Source organism: Helicoverpa zea, chromosome 24 (genome assembly GCF_022581195.2).
Source record: "Helicoverpa zea isolate HzStark_Cry1AcR chromosome 24, ilHelZeax1.1, whole genome shotgun sequence".
In the NCBI taxonomy this organism is placed as follows: Eukaryota; Metazoa; Arthropoda; class Insecta; order Lepidoptera; family Noctuidae; genus Helicoverpa; species Helicoverpa zea.
Window position 1 is genome coordinate 7,934,480 of NC_061475.1, and position 19,615 is coordinate 7,954,094.

General features: G+C 34.0%; 2 protein-coding genes across 3 annotated transcripts in view; both read right to left on the reverse strand.

The window, feature by feature from the left end:
• Positions 1-19,615, reverse strand: part of LOC124642237 — a 107,774-nt gene that overhangs the window by 23,708 nt on the left and 64,451 nt on the right. For both annotated transcript variants that reach the window (XM_047180574.1, XM_047180573.1), the window contains exon 4: positions 4,207-4,255. The gene's annotated coding sequence lies outside the window, so the exon portion shown is untranslated. The remainder of the gene's footprint in view (positions 1-4,206; positions 4,256-19,615) is intronic.
• The window catches only part of LOC124642189, a 59,428-nt gene that overhangs the window by 9,780 nt on the left and 30,033 nt on the right, over positions 1-19,615 (reverse strand). The gene's annotated exons all lie outside the window — the stretch shown is intronic.

Genomic DNA, 19,615 nt, shown 5'->3' on the forward strand with positions numbered 1-19,615 from the left:
TTTGCGAAGCCGATACAATCTATGAACATTAATCTATATAGTTACATGAAAATAAATCATGATTTTTAAACGAGTGATCTTTTTGCTTGTTATTTTTTTTTTGTTGAAAGATTACGTGATAAAGTTCAATCATCCAAATCGATTTAGAACAGTAGGTATATCCCAATATTCATAACTAATATCAAAAATGTGAACTTAAACTGTCGGTTTGTCCTTAATAATCGTTCGGAAAACCAAACTAGGCAACTGAAATAAGTAGGTTTTATTAATATGAAGACAGGTTGTCTTTATTGTATTGTATTTATGGTACTATGCAATAATATCTTAATCAAGAAAACAGTTAACTTTACAATTTAATGTCAAAGCTATACATATAAATGATTGACATGACAATAGTTTATGCAATTACTTGCTACCACAGCGCGAAGAAAGGAATACTCATAATTGTATGTATAATTACAAGTTTTATTGTCAATTAATTAACTTTATGAATCATTTTAGCGAATAACGTTCGTTTACCTCTAAAAGTATATATTGGCGTGCATTTACCTTAATTATATTAGGTAATAGAAAATTGTATAATAGTATACAGAAGTAAATAAGCAATATTTGTCATGGTTTCGTAGACTTAAAAATTATTTAAATAAAAATATTGAGAAATGGGTCAATGCACTGTTCAAATGTAAACGTTTGAAAATATACAACGCATATGTTACGCTAAAATATGTAAATTAATACAAAAATTGAATCGATATCTTTGAATTACGGTAACTATACCGCTTGAATAATCTAAATATCAATATAGTTTGACATATTTATCTAGGTATTATCTTTTTACGTCTTTCAACAACTTTCAAGTTGTACATATTATTAAATTCAAAAAAATTGATTTTTATCTATTTCAAATACACCTACAGTTTTTTTTTTAGTTAATTTAAATATGAAATACCATTTTTTTTTCATGTTTATCCAATGTTCATGTATCATACACACGCCAAAAAAATGGAACACGTGTACACATACACAAGAAACATCCAAAACAAAAACAAAAAAATAACATGAATTTATTACAAAACAAAATCCTTCTACTAACTGCCTACTTTTCCATACAACCAAAAAAAAAACTAGAAAAAAATATAGAAAAAAAAAATCTTCGTACAAACTGGCTACTTTTCCATGTCCCGGCGTGTACGGCTGTGTTATAGCTTTTTGCAGCGCGCTGATGGGGTGAATGTCCTGCGCGCGCACTAACGTAACTAAATCGTGTGTCGGTTTGTACGTCACTGTAGGTATTAAAATCAAATGGATTATGAGTGAGTTTTTGAAGATTTGTAAATGTATTTTTTTGATTTGGTACATGGCTATGTACTATAAGTACATGGCCAAGTTTTTATGTGACAGTTTTGACGTTTGAAGCGATTCCTTTTTTTTGTAAGATTAGTTTTGTCCTGCGGATCGGTGCATATTGAGAATATGATTTCGTAAGTTTCGAGTTCGTATCATAAAAAAAATCCTAAAGGGCGAAGTAGTGATAGTTAGAGGAAGAACGTAGTAATGAAAAAGTAAATCTACTTTAGAGTTTACAATTTCAAGAATGACTATTTATCTTTTTCTTATCGAGTGAGCGGCAAGTATTAGCCTAGCAAGCCCTAGTGTAAGAGTTTTCTCAAATACGATATATTTTTCTACATAGAAGATTTATTTTAGACTTCAATGGTAACTTCTACTGTCGAGACAGTCATGTAATGCATGACAGGAAAAAAGAGGGAACCCGATGACAACAGAAAAGGTATGAAACGGCAGAAACCTGCTTGTATAGACGCTTAACATGTACAAAAATATCCTTACAATTAAATACTTAATATTTACTACCAAATCAATGCAAATAGTCACGATTTTCACGGATTTTTGAGAAACACATCACCCGTCATAAAAATACAATAATAAAAATCAATTCGAACAATTATGAATTTCACAGTTTTTGTTATAATATCGTATTTTTAACTGATTTTATTATGTTTGCTGCAAAAAAAGGTTTAATGTATTTTTAATGGTTTTAGGTACTTAAGAACACAACTCTTAGCTAAAAACTAAAGCTCAGAAACTTCTGGTCCGTTTTGGAAACTTATATCAGTGTTTTATGTATGAAAATACAGAGATTTTAGACAAGATAAAAAAAATAAGGCATACCGTAAAAAAATACAAGAAAAAGTAGTAAAAACCAGTAGTATTTCATCTATGTACATTCCTATAAATCTTTGATTTCCGCATCAATCTCCTTAGTCCTTAACGAGAATCCATCTCTTCAAGTGTTAGTCGAACCTCTTATATTCTCAATATTATTCTAAGGGCTGTTGGAAGTGTTAGATGGTTTTATAACTCTTAGATCTTATGATAATACTTCACAACATTCAACCGACTGCAAACACATAATATTCTAATACCTGAGAAAGAACACTACTTTTTACAAGGGACGTGGGTAAAATCACGTGGAACAACTATGTGATTTTAATTTTCAAAATCTATCCTATGTTATACAAATTCTATTCTACGGCAATATTTTTCTTCCCTCCCTAAAAGAAACTATTTATTTTTATTTCTTGCAAATTTTTTTAGTCCTTTTGTGAATCTCAAGTAACGTTAAACTCTTTTAACTTTACTAGCATTTGTTACAATGTACTTAGCTTCAAAATCACCTGTTTTGTATTACCTATTTTATTTGCGCGAACATACTAACACCTAGCCGGTATGCAGCACAGATCTAGATGGGCTAAAGTGCCTGCCTAGGTTTAATTTCTTCCTGGATAAACGATAAAGTGTGGTATAAGGGACAATCTTGTAGCGGATTTTAATGTTTAATTATACAAGTATGTATGTACCCCGATAAAAACTAACCAGTAACATTTCAAGGTAATTGAATCGGTTCAGGAGCTTTCTCAAGAAATACATACATACTTACATACAGGCTTACTTTTGCATTCAAAATATTAAAAAAATTTGAAAGATTTTATTTTATTTGATTCACATATTTTTATGATATTATCTACGTATGTCATTTTTTTCTACGGCTATCCAGTTAATTCTCTTCGCTTATTATAAGAATAGTTTCCTTATGAATCATACTTTGATTGAATAATTTGTAACGGATGTTTTTTGCAATACTTTTAAATAAAAAATATTTAAAATATTTCTTGAAGAATTTTATCAAGTTTAAGATTTTATTAGTAAGTACCATTGCAAATCAATAATCTTTGGCCTCAAACTGTGTTTTTAGAAATTCAATTTTTTTTAGCAAGAGTTGAATGATTTCATTCATTAATTTGTATATAGCTATTAAATTAAATTAACTTGCATCCCAATACTATAATTGCTCATATTTTTTTTAGCCAAAGTATATCCGCGTACTTAGAAAAGGATCAAGAATGATATAACATATATTCTCTTCAAATCTAATTTGAAAATGCCAATGGAATATCCTTATATGTATATAAAGACTTTTTTTTTCCGACTTCAAAAATCATCAAATGACCCTTCCCGCTGTGGGTTAGCAGCGGTGAGGGAGTGTCAGACCCTTACTGACTAAAAACCGTCGTGTTCCGTCATAGGCCTTTTATATACTAGGGCCGCGGTATCTCTTTCGAACAACCCGCAGCATGTATATAAAGCCTTATCTAAACTTCCAGAAAGTTCCACTAAAAATTACTTTGAGCTTCTGACTTGTACCACAACCAAAGCACTACTTGGAATTGATTGAGACGAGTCTAATACAGAGTTAATTTGACCCTCATTTAACGGGACCTCGGGACCAGACCTCCGAGTCTAGACCTCTGGACTAGCTTTAATCTTTAATTGCTACACACTGTGGGTAGTTTTGTTGCGTTAAATACGTTTACTGAGTTTTGTTGGTTAACAGACTGGTGGTTGTAATATCTTTGTAGTCGCTTTTGGTTATTAAAAATATGGAATTTTTGGATTCATGTTGAAGGATAATTTAAATGATTTTTAGTTTGCCAGACATAGCTTGAGCTGGTCTTATTATGAATAGTGATCGGACGGGTGTTTCAATTTCAGAAATAACATATCTGCCATTTATTTGGAAAATTAAGGTTTTGTTCATGTGCCTAAAGAATATGAAGTAACCGGAAGATTTATAGAATACAAAACTATTATATTTTGCATTTTAGTATTAAACATACTAATAATTACCTTATAAACAGACACGAATTAAGTGACCTCTCCACTTTAGAGCTTGAATCTGAAACAAAATGAAATAAACATTAGAAACATATTTATAACAGCTGTCAGTAGATTCTGCCTGTAAATCGAGCACAAGACAAGGATCACCATATGTATCGTATTCTGTTTTTCTCAATTCAATATTTAGTTAAAAACCCTGGGAACTATGCATAGATACCTATGTCTGTTTGCTGGAGTCAAAAATATTACCACTCTGACTGCAAGCAGCCGTGGATGAAACACGGGTATATTGTATTCAGGTGTTTCTACTCATTTACTGAGGATTTTGAGTACCGATTTACAGGCTGGAAGACAATTCATATGAAGGTAACGTCAAAATTAAATCTCCAGCAACGAATAGATCGATTATACCTCTATTATTGAACTCCACAGTTAGACAAGTAACCCAAAGCTAGATCCTATAAAGGTACTACAAACCGACAATACCTCAAACGCCATTTTCCATATAAACACAAACAGCTACATAACAACATATAAATCGCTTTTAAGCTAATTAACCGCTTAATCAGCTAAAATCGCCTTGTAACGGATTGCTGAATGGTCAGTCGTGCGTATAGTGGCCTAGTTAAGCTGTATATAATTCATTTATGCTCAAATTATGAAGTGCGGGTTCTGTGGGTATAGCGCTAATTTGTGAGTCGTAGGTCGGCTGTTTGAATGGTTGAGATCAATTGATTTCAACTACAATTTTATATGGTAAACAAACCCCGCGTCTTAAGGGAACTACTTCTCGAAATCGGGTAAAAAGTAGTCTACATTAATACATTATGTCTTAGGCTATTCTAACTGATAAAGCTGTCTAGTAAATTTCATTAAATCGGTGCAGTGGTTGCTCGTCAAAAGCGTAGCACACAGATGTAGCTATTTTTGTAATTAATATTAGCAAGGTTTGCGACATTTTTAGGGAAGATGCGAAGAATTATGAGAGTTCAATAATATGCAAAAGTCGCTCCTTGTAAAGCACTACTACTCAGCTACATCCGGTTAGACTGGAAACCGACCCCAACATAGTTTGGGGAAAGGCTCGGAGTATGATGAATAATATGCAAAAGTAAGTATGTGTTTTTTTTGGTTGTGGTGGAGTGAGAATATCTCCATGTTTACAACTTAAACTGTTACCATTTCCATGATTTAAATTGTATAGAATAGCTTATTCTCCGATCTACTTAGAGCCAAAGTAAACTTTAAGGCTACATTTATATCGCAATAATTTAAATAAAGCAGTATTTATATCAATACGTCCTTAATCCTTCCTTATTGTAAATATCAGAGTAACTGTCTGTCTGTTACAATTTCACGCACAATAGCTGAACCGATTTTAATGAAAATTGTGCGCACGATATTTTATGTTCCGGACGGAGTACAAAAGTTTGTGTGGGCAGTTACCAGGTTATAGTTGTGAGCAATGGAAAATGTTTTTTTATTGAATTTAATATTTTTGTATGACATGTTTTTAATTCCAAAATTACTTTCATTTCTTGAGGAAACTACAGAATAAAAAGTAGCCTATCTCAGTATTTTTCTCAATACTCAATTATTTATTATCGTTTCGTATGTTATACAGGTGGGCATAGTTTAAAGATGTTGGAGTAATTATAGCTAGCTTATTCTGGTAGAATTTCTATTTTCGAAGGAAACATCTAAATCGATTCAGCAGTTTTGGCGTTTAAGCGTAACAAAAAAACAAAATCATTTTCGGATAAGTAGTATTTTTGTAAGGATGTAAAAGATTCGATATTCGGATAGTAGTTTTGTAAGGTGAAAGGGGGGCGTTTTGGGGATGCTGTCCTTATGTATTACTTGACGTGAAAAAGTGCTAGAAACTAGCCTATTTTCAATAAACGTTTTTGACTTTGACTTTGACTTTGTAAATTGGCAGCTCTGGTTAATACTTGCATTAACAACCATCAAATGGATGGGGTGAGACTTCACATCATATCAAAACATCTTACTTCAAAAACAAAAACGAGTCAAGCCGTTCTCGTCTGCAATTTACATGTGTGTCAAAAACAGTCAAAAACACGAATATTTATTTCAAGTTAAAACAACCAGTCTTACCAAGGGGTAACATGTTATTCAGTTACCGGGTTATGAAGGTCAGACGTTACTTGCAAAATAGTGGTATTCAACTGCATCCAGTTAGACTGGAAGATGACCCTAACATGTTTGAAAATACTGGGTAAATTGCAGTTGGTAGTATTTAACTGGTTTTATAGTAACCAGTTGCATCAAAAAGTATGTTGTTAGGAACTCTTAAATACTATATCAGGCAACTATGTATATTGAAAATAGTACCGACTGATAGAACTGTATATATTTTTTTGTTTTAGTGTTCTTCTGAGAGTACAATACATAGTTCTTCATGTAACGAGACAAAACCACAGGTAGGTAAACGGTGCCGTACCATGATTTTGACGTTTGGTTAAGTGCCTATTCAACTAGAGTATAAATCGGTTCTGCTAAACACAGTTTAACAGATAAATAATATTTGCAAATAATAACTTACATAGGAGCTAATAATCCTTATTAATTACCTAATAGTGAGAAATAACACCTAATTCAAACGGCTACAGATCTGCTTACCCCACAGCTAACTCACTGGTATCAGTAAGACCACACCGGCCAGTAGGTACACAGACGTATGACCTCTCACCTACATATCGGTCACTGTCTCATTAACGGGACGCTATGTGTGGTACACGTTATAAGATAAAGCGGGAGAAATAGTTTACAAGGTGTATGAATTCTTTAAAAAAGCTGTAGGTTGTTCAATAAAAAAGGTTGGATATAAGAGGTGGTGTTATTAAGCGCGCACGTTTTATGTTGGCATTGAAACTAATATAAACCATAGAGGTAATTAATTTAATTTCACTTTCATTTCGTGTCATCAGTAATTTTGAATCTGATGTTTTTTTACGATACATTGTGTGATTGTAAGCTTTTAAATGATATCAGAGTAGTAACTAAACATTAACAGAATACACTTCATAATATTTTAGTTTTAAACACGTTTCCAGAAATAAAATAAATAAAGAACAATTTTGTACCGAGATAAAATTGTCTGTGACACTCACAAGCATTCAGCTTTTTATTGGCAAAAATAAAAAATCACTTCAGTAGTTTCAGAGATTACCCAAAATATGACGGTTTTCAGGTTGTAGAACCAGATTAACCACACCTATTTAAACTATTATTAGTATGGATAAATACAAAATCGCTGTTTCTTACCACTTGGGCCACAAACGGATGGTCAGTTCAAAGGCCTGGTCAGTGCTCATTTATTTATATAACCCTGACTGTTACGAAATGTGTGTTTACCTATATACTTATATGTCAAGTATTTACTAACTAGCCATGGTATAGTGTGGCATACTGAAGTATATCTAAATGTTTGTTAAGTCTCAAGTGGAGTGAGAATCTTGGAATATCATATTAAGAACTTTTTGGAAAATTCTGACTAGATAAATGTGTAAATAATCAATTTTAAATGTTTTCTACGAAGTGTGAAGTTCAATTAATTAAACAAAAATCATAAAATTAATGGCAATGTGACAATTAGGTTAAGCAACGCTTGGCGAGGTCTGTCTGTGGATGGGTGACCATCTTGTTATGACACGTTGCTCTTATTTAGAAGGCACGTTAAATTGTTGGACATTGCTGCCGTGATATTAAAGCTACTGTTTTAATGATTGCCAGATGTTCTTCTTTATAAAAAAGTAAAAACCATTAATCATGCTTATTAAAATAGAATAATAATTTCACACTTCATACAAACAACCTTGCCAATTCATTTTAGCATAATTTTTATTTAATTCAATCTACACATTTGACATCTTCAACACGCTTAACCTTTTACATACTGAATACTGTTAAAAAGAGGACAAAGTTAGTTATAAAAAAAAAAAAAAAAAAAAAACGTATAATATGCTCAAACCTTACGCAACTGTTCAATTGTTGAAGTGATGAAAGTGACAACTGACAGCGTGATATTTAGCAAGCGTATTATTGTTATAAGTTGACGACTTCAGTCGTGACGGCAAGAGTGTTGGTTTAGTGGAATATTCGCTGGTATAGTGGAATTAACGGCGGCCACTCTTGGATTGTAATAAAATGTAAGCTTACCTAAGAGCTGGTAAAAAAATGGACTGCTGGATTGTTCGAAAGAGTCACCGCTGCTAACCCGCAGCGGGAGGGGTTATTTGATGATTTTTGACGTCGTGTCGTTAAAAAAAAGTGCTGGTAAAAATAGCAATAAAGAAGTAAGTTAATAAATTGTTATTTTTAATTTTCTTGAACTAGGGCACTTTTTGGAACTTTAATCTTATTAACGCGCGGAACTTAATATTATTGATACCGTTTTACATTATACTAATTTGTGGTTTTACTGATGCACTTTTTGAAATACATAGTTTTCTCACATACCTTTTTAATAATATCAAAGTATCTCAAAGACATTCTTCATCTATCGTCAATACCATGTTTGACATTAACACTCGAGCGTCCAATACGAACTAGCCAAGTTACAACAGATTTATTTTTCTAAGTATTTCTCGACTCGTTAAGGTCAGCGCAAACAATAATTTCGGATGTATACGCAATGGTTACGGGTTCACGGTTAAAATAACTGTAACGGGACGAACGTTATTTAATTTTAGTTTAAGTCAAAGTTAAGCCTTATCGCGGCTTTGCTGAGGTGTGGTTTAGTATCAGTGATTGCCTATCTGACCTCCTCAACCCATATGAGTAACTTGATGATGGATTGTTGCCTCTTGGTATGTAGAAGTTTGTCTAAGAAGAAAGTAGAACCACAGGAAAACCTGTAAAATCTTTTGTACTAAACTTACAGTATAAGTGAGTTTAGTATTATAAAAGATTTTTGTGCTTAAATATTATGCTTAAGAGTGTTTCCTGTTTAATTATTCATGCTTATCCAATAGCAATTGATGCTTCAATTAAAGAAATGTTTCAATGTTTGTGTTAGGTAGCCCATTTATCTAGAAAGAAACGAAAACGAAACGTATAGCGTTACTTTTTAACCAGATGCGTGACGTAATTTCACCAGACTAGCCAAAACTGTGGAAATATTATGAGTACCTTTATTCTCCAATATCAAAACAATAATTATTTTAATGGCACATTTTATAGTTATTACTTTCCACAAATCAGATAAACGCCGATTGATTTAACACAGACGAAGTTATCTAAGTCAAACAAACAAACAGTTGTTACGAAATATTTCTATTATTGTTGCTGAGATGCGGAAGACCAAATAAACACATCGGGGGATTGATAAAACTGGAGATTTATGTTTTGTGCCATACAACAGTTTCATTCAGAAGGTTATATGAGACTAGTTCAAAATAAATTACGCTACCTATTCCTCGTAGTTTCACCTATCTATTCTATTCTATTACAGCCTTTTTATCGTCCCACTGCTGGGCACAGGCCTCCTCTCACACGGAGAAGGATTGAGCATTAGTTTCACCTGGGTCTCGAGTTATCTACTTCTCGACCTGGTTAAAAAGTAGCCCACCGCCTTCCTCAATATATGGGCGGTCTTATGCTGAAAGAATTGTTTAAATCGGTGTCATCATTATCATCATCATCTCAGCCATAGGACGTCCACTGCTGAACATAGGCCTCCCCTTTAGATCTCCACAGATGTTGGAGGCGACCTGCATCCAGCGTCTTCCGGCGACCTTTATTACTACTTACTTTCTAAATCAGAGCGTTCAAGCAAACAAACTTTTCAGCTGCATACTTAATACTGGAATAGATTCTTTTAAGGGGGGATTTTCACCAAAGCGATTTTGCGAAATGCAGTTTGGCAGTAACGAAAACTCTATGTCCATTTGGTTTTCAGCAAGTTTATTGGGAAGCTATGACACTGATGTTTTGAGTTCTTGTAGGAATTATACTTTCGATTATTTCTCATAGTGTTGGCCTTCTGTATTTCTGACTTTTGTGTAGTTTCCGTGTAAAGGTAAATCAGCGGTGGGTAGCGGGTTCGAAGCCGACCCGTCACCCACGTGAAAGTTATGCTTAGTGCTCTATAGAGGATTGTGCCTTCATGAGCAGATTGTTTGTATCTTTATGTCATGTAATAATGGTAGAATGTGGGCTTAACTGGGAACAATAAAGTTGTAGGAATTATACAAGTATTCATGCCCAAATTGGCCAAAGTTGATCTGTAACCTTTTATCTAAAGGTACTAGAATTATGAAGCTGAAGAGTTTCTTGATTGATTGCTTGTACGCGTGTTTTAGGAAGTATTGGTCTGATTTGAAAAAATATTTTAGTATTAGGGGAAACCATTTATTGAGGAAGATTATGGGCTACTTTTAGAACGCTCGCGAAAGCTATTCATTTCCACAACATTAGATGAGGGTTTGACGACCTCGATGGCGCAATGGTCATCATGCCGGACCGCCGAACCTGAGGTCCCGGGTTCGATTCCCGATTCGACATTTGTGTGATGAGCATGCTTGTTGGTCGTGGTCTGGGTGTTATGATATGTATTTATAAATATGTATATATGTAACTATATGTAGTTTATCAGTTGTGTTAGCACCCATAACACAAGTTAATAAATAACTTACCATGGGGCTAACCGACCGTGTGTGAAAAAGGTGTCCCGACATTATTTATTTATTTATTATTTGTTCTAAGGATTCCTATGGAAGAGTCTTATTGAAAAGATATAAAAAATAATATGAACTCCAAGGGGCAAAGGCCTCTTCTCGCACAGAGAAAATATGGTGATTATTCAAAGAGGATTGGCGATTGCAGACTTTAAGTCCAGGTTTCTCCACAACGTTTTTCTTCACCGTGGAGTGGAGTTATAAACATGCATTGTTAATACTTTGACTAAAATATCACACGGTTTATCCGCGTGTATGAAACATCATTTAGGTCAGAGTTGAAATCGGAGGAAACCAGCCAGTGTTGCTAAAATATTTCGCAATAACCATCTAATATTACTACAGTACTACCTCTAGTCCTAAAATATGACAGTACGAATGGTATTTTGAGTTCCGTTAACCGTTTTGGTGCCTAAGGGATAATGGTTTCCGCGAAGGTACAAGTTCGATGCCCCGGTCAAACGCTAAATTACACAGATGAGTCGACTTTGAGATGTGTGTGTCATTTGGTAAGTGGGGTCGGCAGTGCTTGGGGCGTCACGTGGAAATATGTACGAGAGTTTTTGTGGTGTGCCGGTAGGGGTCAAAGTGGTAAGCTGTTTATTATGTACCTATATTCTGGCAAATAAATAAATTTCATTTCATGTTGGCTGTATGACTTTGTTTTTCGGTTTTGCTTTGACAGTGGCTTTATAAACCAGGTAACTTAGGTTCCTAACTTCTTGCAGGCATAATTTTTGTTAAGGTTATGGAAAATAGAATATTAGCTTCTGTGCACATGCGTACTGAGGGCAGCATTCAGGCATCTGGATAAAAGGTAGTCTATTCTCATATATGTACATGTTATTCTGACGTAGGTGTAAGTGTAAGTAATTTCATCAAAATCAGTTCAGTTATTACAACGATTCTTGTCAAAGTTGTTAAAATGGATGAAAGTTTTCACTGAAGCTATTTACCATACATCTAAAATCCTAAAAATTTTGCCTACAACCTAGCAATAACATTTCCTAGTGGTTGGAAATATTGATGTTAACTACTGACTAATCCATAGCGATCATTATCTATCCACATTAAATGGGAAAGTCCGGAATCACTCATTATACTAATCGCCGTTTCCGAAAAAGGTGGCCATTTAAAAATAAATAATAATTAATACGTGTGAAGTGGGACAAATAGTCTAATCAATGTGTCATCGGTGAGTTCAATGGCCGTGACTGTGAAGTTTATGCTAATATGCCAAGTGTGAGTTGGAATTAACGATTTTTAGAGAAGAATATTTTTTGTATTTTTTTGTGCATAAGTTACTGAATGGCTTTGGGTGAAATTTAATACATGGATGGATCTTAACAAAAATATATGTAAAAATATGTATGTATTTACATTAAAACGCCAAAAAATTTCATCGCTGTCAAAAATATGTATAACTAAATAAATATTTTTTTTCTTTCGAATTAAAAGTAGCAAGTCGTTTCTCAGGCTACATTTAAATTGGTTCAGCACTTTCGGCGTGAAAACGCGACAAACAGATCGAGGTACCTTTGCATTTATTATATTGGTAAGGATTTGACGTTGGAAAATTGCTGACTTTCAGTTTTTGAACAGGTAATACATGAGTAAAACCGACAAACGCATTTAATATTACACAAAACATATGTGTAAAACATATATGACGTCACATAATCTTATCTCAATCTACCGTTACTTAACTCCCGCGCTTAAACTCAGGCTCAAAGTTAAGTACTAACTGTCGCTTACAGTTATCTGAAGCTAAACGCAAATTGTTAACTAAATGACTTATTTAATGCGCCATTAATTATTGCCCGGCTTAACGGCTTTATAAATGGTTTGTCATGCATTCTTGTGTGGAGTGTATTTCCCATATGGTACGAAATATTTTATTGGCAAATGTTGACTGTTCAATCAACACAAAAATTACCTTTAAATAGTAGGACCTTATATTAAAAAGCGTTATCTATACATATAAAATAGACTGAAAAATACCCTTTTTCGACTTTTTGAACGTCAAAGTTAGGTACATGAGACAGCTCCGAAAATGTCCACCCTTCACCACTTCCAATATGTTATTGCTGGCAAGAAGAAGTAGCGCAACAAACTCCCCAGAAACATATGTATTATAATTTGTATTTTTTCGGCCGAAATCCCTTTGTGGATTTGAGAAATTTTCAAAAAGCAGTCTTGAATACTTATTTAAGTAAATTTAGGAAACCGAGCGGAAAATCCGCCAGTGTGAAACCACTGTTAAGCTTAATCATCACTCATCGCTAGCCTTGTCAATAATATTCTAATTAAATTCTCATCAGGTATAATCGTTCCGCACCATATTTGCAGCCTATTGGTATACCGGTACTATTGGATATTAGTCACCGGTATGTCATACCTATATTGATTTGAATGTCTGTCCATATTTTTATGTACATAATTATTTATCGTGGGGCACAATTTTCTTGAAAAGTTGTTATATTGGGACACCATCTGGTCTAGTTCTTAGATACGCAGTTGCTCACTCCATCTAAAACATTGGCACTCAGCTGCATCCGGTTAGATTGGAAGCCGACCTCAATGTATAGACTAAAAATAATTTATTCAAAGTAGGCTGAAAATCAGCACTTTTTGAAGAGCAAGGTTACAAAAGTCAGTCCTCATCCTTCACCACTTTCTGAGTGTTGGCAAGAAATGGAGAAACGAACTCCCAAGTAAATTTAGTTAGGGAAAGGTTTGGCAGATTATGACATCTACAAATCTGAATAAATGTGACAAATTTACAGAGTCAAAACAAACTATTCATCTTCATAATACCAGCATAGAAACTTGATACCTTACGAAAACAATAGACATCACAAAATTCCCAGCTTCAAACCACTTAATTGATCAACCAACACCTTTCTCCGTGCCTGTACAGTCGGTAACATAACACTATTACTTTTATTTTTATGCCCCGTCTACAATATGACGCTCGCTTGTAACTCGAGCAATGAATTGCGTACAGTCGCGAACAGGTACACGAGTGGGGAAAAAATAAGCGGTTTGTGGGGTGGGATGGTTCTGTAGGATTTTTGGGATGGTGTTTTTAAAAATGATGATTTGAAAATATTTGCTGACGTTTGTTATATCCTAATTTCGGTATATCATATATACATCCCAGCAAAAACACAGGAAGTGGTGAAGGGCGGGCGTTTTGGGGGTTATCTTTTGTGAATTTGACCTTCAACAATTTCTGATTTTCAGCCTTTTTACTTTTTTTACTTCACTTTACATCAACACTTTGAAACTAATGATGATTTTTATAACCGTATTTAAACCATTATGAAATGTGTACCAATATGGAATTTCCGAATGATATGATGACTACTTATGCCTACGTGATATGAGCTGTCATACTTTGAAATTTTTTCAAGATCAAATTTTTGTGTTCGTTACGAAATGTTTAGCACTTCTAACATAAGTTGAGTACATTGGTTGTTTATCTTTAATAAAAATAATAAAACATTATTCAAAAGAAATGGCTTTCTTACAAATCCTACGGAACTCTAAACCACGTAACCAGTAAGTAGTGTTTTATTTTTAAAGTTCCTCTCGCCTGTCTGATAATCGACTCCTGAATGACAAGAAGTTATATGCTAATGAAGTAATATTATATTGTCCAGTTATTTTTGTAATTAATTGGTTTAATTATGGAGCTACATCCATAAAAGTAGTCGGGAACACAACTGCAGTAGGTGGGTACAGTTCTCGTCAAATATCTTTGCCTTTTTGAAGTTCGTCGTTTGACGTTTCGTATATGGGCAGTTCCTAGTGTTTTGTTCGTATATTTTGACAATTGTAGCGAACTTCACAGCGTAAAGTTATTTTAATAGGAACGAAAGAAAGGAAAAACTCGATTCGATTACTTACTGGATGGAGCCGATACTGCTTTAATCGATTTTAAAATTTGAGCAACCTGAACTTGATTTTTAGTTGGTAGGTACAACAGCCTTTCAGATGATAAACGGGAGATAATCAGAGAAGAAACATCAACTATACAACCGACGATATTTGTACTACGTAAGTTTTTCTTCATATTTTTTCTCATATAAAGCTTTTTTAAAAAATCTCCAAAAAATGTACCATTGGTCTCGTATTTTTTTTTTCAATACGTATATTTTGATACTACGGATAAAAGCAATTACTTTCTTTCTTTCAAATCTCTAATTTCGCATACAAAACCGGCGTTAATCACTAATAATACCATTATGTCTATCAAATGTGCAAGTGAGCGAAAATGTTATGCCGAGAATGCGACGGAGAGACGATACTGCTGTAACTTAGTTTAGCTGACAAATTGAATGAAGGAAAAACCATTTATTCACACTAAAATAGGGATACACGATAACAGAAAAGGAAAAGAAAAAACGAATGCCCATTTTCACCAACAAATACCTAAATTTAGGGATCCCCTAAACGCATTTAGGGAATACTTAATGCGAATTTCGTTTTCACCAAAGTTTAAGTTTCTCTTATAACCTATTGGGGAAGTCCTTTAATGACAGTTAGTTAGAGAAACGTTAAGAGATGGTTGGTGAAAACGGGCCGATTTTACAACCGCTAGATTTTTATCTGAAGAATATGTTTTTTTGATAGCTTTTGTACAGAAGATACGTCAAGCCGCTATATTTACTCCTCAAATAGATAGAAGTCAACTGAAAACATTTGAATAATTGCTAGGTCTTTGGGTAGATGACCTATTCATTACACCACGAACACCACGAAGTGCAACATGACACCGCCTATTCGTGTAAACACGTAGCTTTTAATTACTTTATTTCTGTATGTATTAGTTTACAAGTATTGTACTGTCATTTATTTATGTATTGTATTTTCTATGGGCCCTAGTTGCCTGAAATAAAGGAACAAATCATCCTCCGAGCCTTTTCCCAATCATGTTGGGGTCGGCTTCCAGTCTAACCGGATTCAGCTGAGTACCAGTGCTTTACAAGAAGCGACTGCCTATCTGACCTCCTCAACCCAGTTACCCGGGCAACCCGATACCCCTTGGTTAGACTGGTGTCAGACTTACTGGCTTCTGACTACCCGTAACGACAGCCAAGGATGTTCAATGACAGCCGGGACCTACAGTTTAACGTGCCATCCGAAACACAGTCAGTGGTGTCTAAGATATACTTAGAAAGTACATACAAATTTAGAAAAGTTGCATTGGTACTTGCCTGACCTGGGATCGAACCCGCGCCCTCTTACTTGAGAGGTTGGTCCTTTACCCACTAGGCCACCACGACAAAGGAACAAATAAAAAATAAAAAAAAATACGTGGCAGATTAAGTGAGGCACTGAAATGAGTGATACTATATTCATTATAGAAAGTTTTGTGAATTTCAGAAATGATTTTCAGCTTCTAAGACGTTTCGACTAACTTAAGGCCATAAAGCGTCGCAAATTGGTGGACGTTGGCTGTCATTTGAACATCTTTGTCAGTCGTTGGAAATTCCGATAGCAAGTCTTAACAAAAGCTATCGGGTTGCCCGGGTTGCTTGGTCGAGGAAGTCAGATAGGCAGTCGCTACTCGTAAAATACTACACCAAAATAGTTGACAATCGGCCAAGCAGATGATGAGTTAGGTGATAATACTTCTAAGTACGTGCCTTCGCACGCTATTCTACTTTCAAAAGATATGGATAGAATCATAAAATATATGATATTATGTGTATATCTATCTAAGTATCTATCTATGGAAATAATGATATGCATAGAAATGCGTGCTGTCATGTTTAATTTAGCATGCATAACCTTTTACAGCACACGACATAATGTTTATGTTTTCATATAAAATTGTAGTGTGTTTGTTTATTGAACATTTTTTTTGGAGAAAAGATATATAACTGGTTCAGTGGTGTGATTTCTATTGCTAAGCTAGAGGTCCTAATTTAGACAGGTATTTAGGGAGACAAAAAGAATATTGTTTGAGTTAAGACTATATACGAATGTAAATAAGAAACGTACTTATTGCAATGCTGCTATGAAACAGAACTTAAACAAATGTCTGGTACATTTTGCTCTGAGTGTTTTTGGCAGAAAATGTTTATATTTGTTTTATTTATTGTGTAATACTTACTAAAATATACCTACCTTTTCTAAGTTTGTATGTACTTTCTAAGTATATCTTAGACACCATGGACTGTGTTTCGGATGGCACGTTAAACTGTAGGTCCCGGCTGTCATTGAACATCCTTGGCAGTCGTTACGGGTAGTCAGAAGCCAGTAAGTCTGACACCAGTCTAACCAAAGGGTATCGGGTTGCCCGGGTAACTGGGTTGAGGAGGTCAGATAGGCAGTCGCTTCTTGTAAAGCACTGGTACTCAGCTGAATCCGGTTAGACTGGAAGCCGACCCCAACATGATTGGGAAAAAGGCTCGGGAGATGATGACTTACTAAAATATACCTGGATCCAGTTTAACACCGATATTCAAGAACGTATCTTCAAGTAAAAACATTATTCAACACAACCAAAATCACGGCTAAAACCAAGTACATTTCATGATATCGCCGTATACTAGTGATGTGAACACTCGATAAAATTCTATCGATATTTCACTCGCGACGTTAGAGTGCCTATAAAACGTACGTTACGAGTGTTACGACTTTATGTGGCTATAAAAAATTTAATAGATATTAAATTTATAATGTCAGCTGTCTTTGTTATTATCTAAGGTAAATTATGGCTTAATAGGCTGTGGTTTTAACTAAAGTGCTCTTTTTTCTAACGATTTCAGGTTTTGATTGCCATTGTAAATTTTAATTTCATTGCGGTGTAAAATCTATACGACAGATATTTACTTACTTTACTATTTAAAATGGGACTTTTACGAGATAGTGCAGTGTAGTTTCAGAAAGCGTGAAATAGTGTTAGTAGATTTATTTTATCCGTAGCTAATGTTTTATTATCCTAACGATTTTATTTGAAAATTATAGTGTTTAATATACCTGTATATACCATTATTTTTCCACCATCATTATTATCTTAAACAGATAGATTTGAAGCAATAAATAAACACCATGGATTGTTGATTTAAGAGAGGTTTATTTAAGACCGTTCTATCGCACTGTTTCACAAAAATGATGAACATCAATAGGTCAATGCGAATCTTTTCCCATAAAAATAGGATATACTTTGTGGTAAAAAAAAAATCACAAAAAATATCGATAAAAATGTAACCTTCACACAGTTTATCGACATCAACAGCCCATCACTACGCATTAAGGCTAACATGTCAGTGACAACGTGATCTCGCCTACACGGATTCCTGACGCTCCGTCATAGCCTAGCCTTGGCTACGACCTGGATCGGCTAGACATTTAGACTTCTACTGTTTTGTAATCAGTATTTAGTGTTTAGTGAGTGTTTGTTTACTTGATTAGGTGGTGATTTGAGTAGTTATAAGTACTAATTGAGATTTGGGTAGATATGTTGTGGTATTTACTGATTTTTTAATGATCTGATTTTGATACATTTTTATCTGCATTATTCTCCATGGTAATTTTATACTTGTTCCAAATTATTTCAGTATATCCGTATATTATTAACTTGACTTTTATTAAATCTGAGAGATCTTAGCATTGACTCCCTTCGAGGCTCTTTCTTTGATATATTTTATAAATAATTTTCTAAGTTTTTCAGACTTTTGTTATTAAATCAGTCGTAGAACATTATAGATTTAAAATTATCGCAGTCAGTAGGTACCACCATAGAAAATCCTCATGCATAACTTAACTGTCAATTCTGTTTTAGAAATGTAGACAAATTAAGTACATTTATAATTATTCAACCGCGATTTCACAAATCCTTTAATTGATTATGACAAAATTAATACATCATAGTGACTGCCCATATAATTCACTTAACAGTTAGACTTATTCATTTGTAAAATACTGTTTGTTTAAGCCATTTATTCATGGTTTATGAGTATAAGCATATGCATGCTTCATCGATATCTTGCATATTTATTGCATAGGTTTATGCGTAGAGGTTTCTGAGCCTAACCTTTGATGTATACTTGATTTAAAGGTAAAGGTAAGAGGTAAAAATGGTTGTTTGTTTGTGTGTAGGTTTTGAACTACTGGCCTTGTCCAATCTGATATTACTTTAAAAGACTAGCAGCCAACTGGTGAGTATTTATGTGATTCGAAAGTGCATTATATGATATACCAAATGCATTAGGGGAACAGACCGCAAACTAGCCTAAGTTTAAAAATATCAAAGACTATCAGAATCATTATTTCCCACTCATTTCGAGTCACTCTACTACTATGTATTTCAGAAATCCAGATAAAACTCATTTTAAATTCTTTCAATAAATACCAATTTTACGCTGAAAGCAAAATAAAGGCTTATTTACTTTCGTATTTATAATATTACTAAGGACCACCTACAAAGAATGTTTTATTAAAAAACCTATAAAATAGACAAGTAACAATGTATTGACAATTTAAGTAGTAAATTCTAGATAGCAGTATTCTTGAGTAGTATAGGAATTTTATGATACGTTTATAGGCTTTTAAAATGTCGTAAACGTACAAATACGAACATATTTTGAAACGATTTTTTGTATTGAATGCAATTTGTTAGTCATTTTTGTTACTTAAGCTACTTTATCTTAAGGTTATGGGAATTAAACGTTCTCGGGATAAAAGTGTAATTGGAATGTATC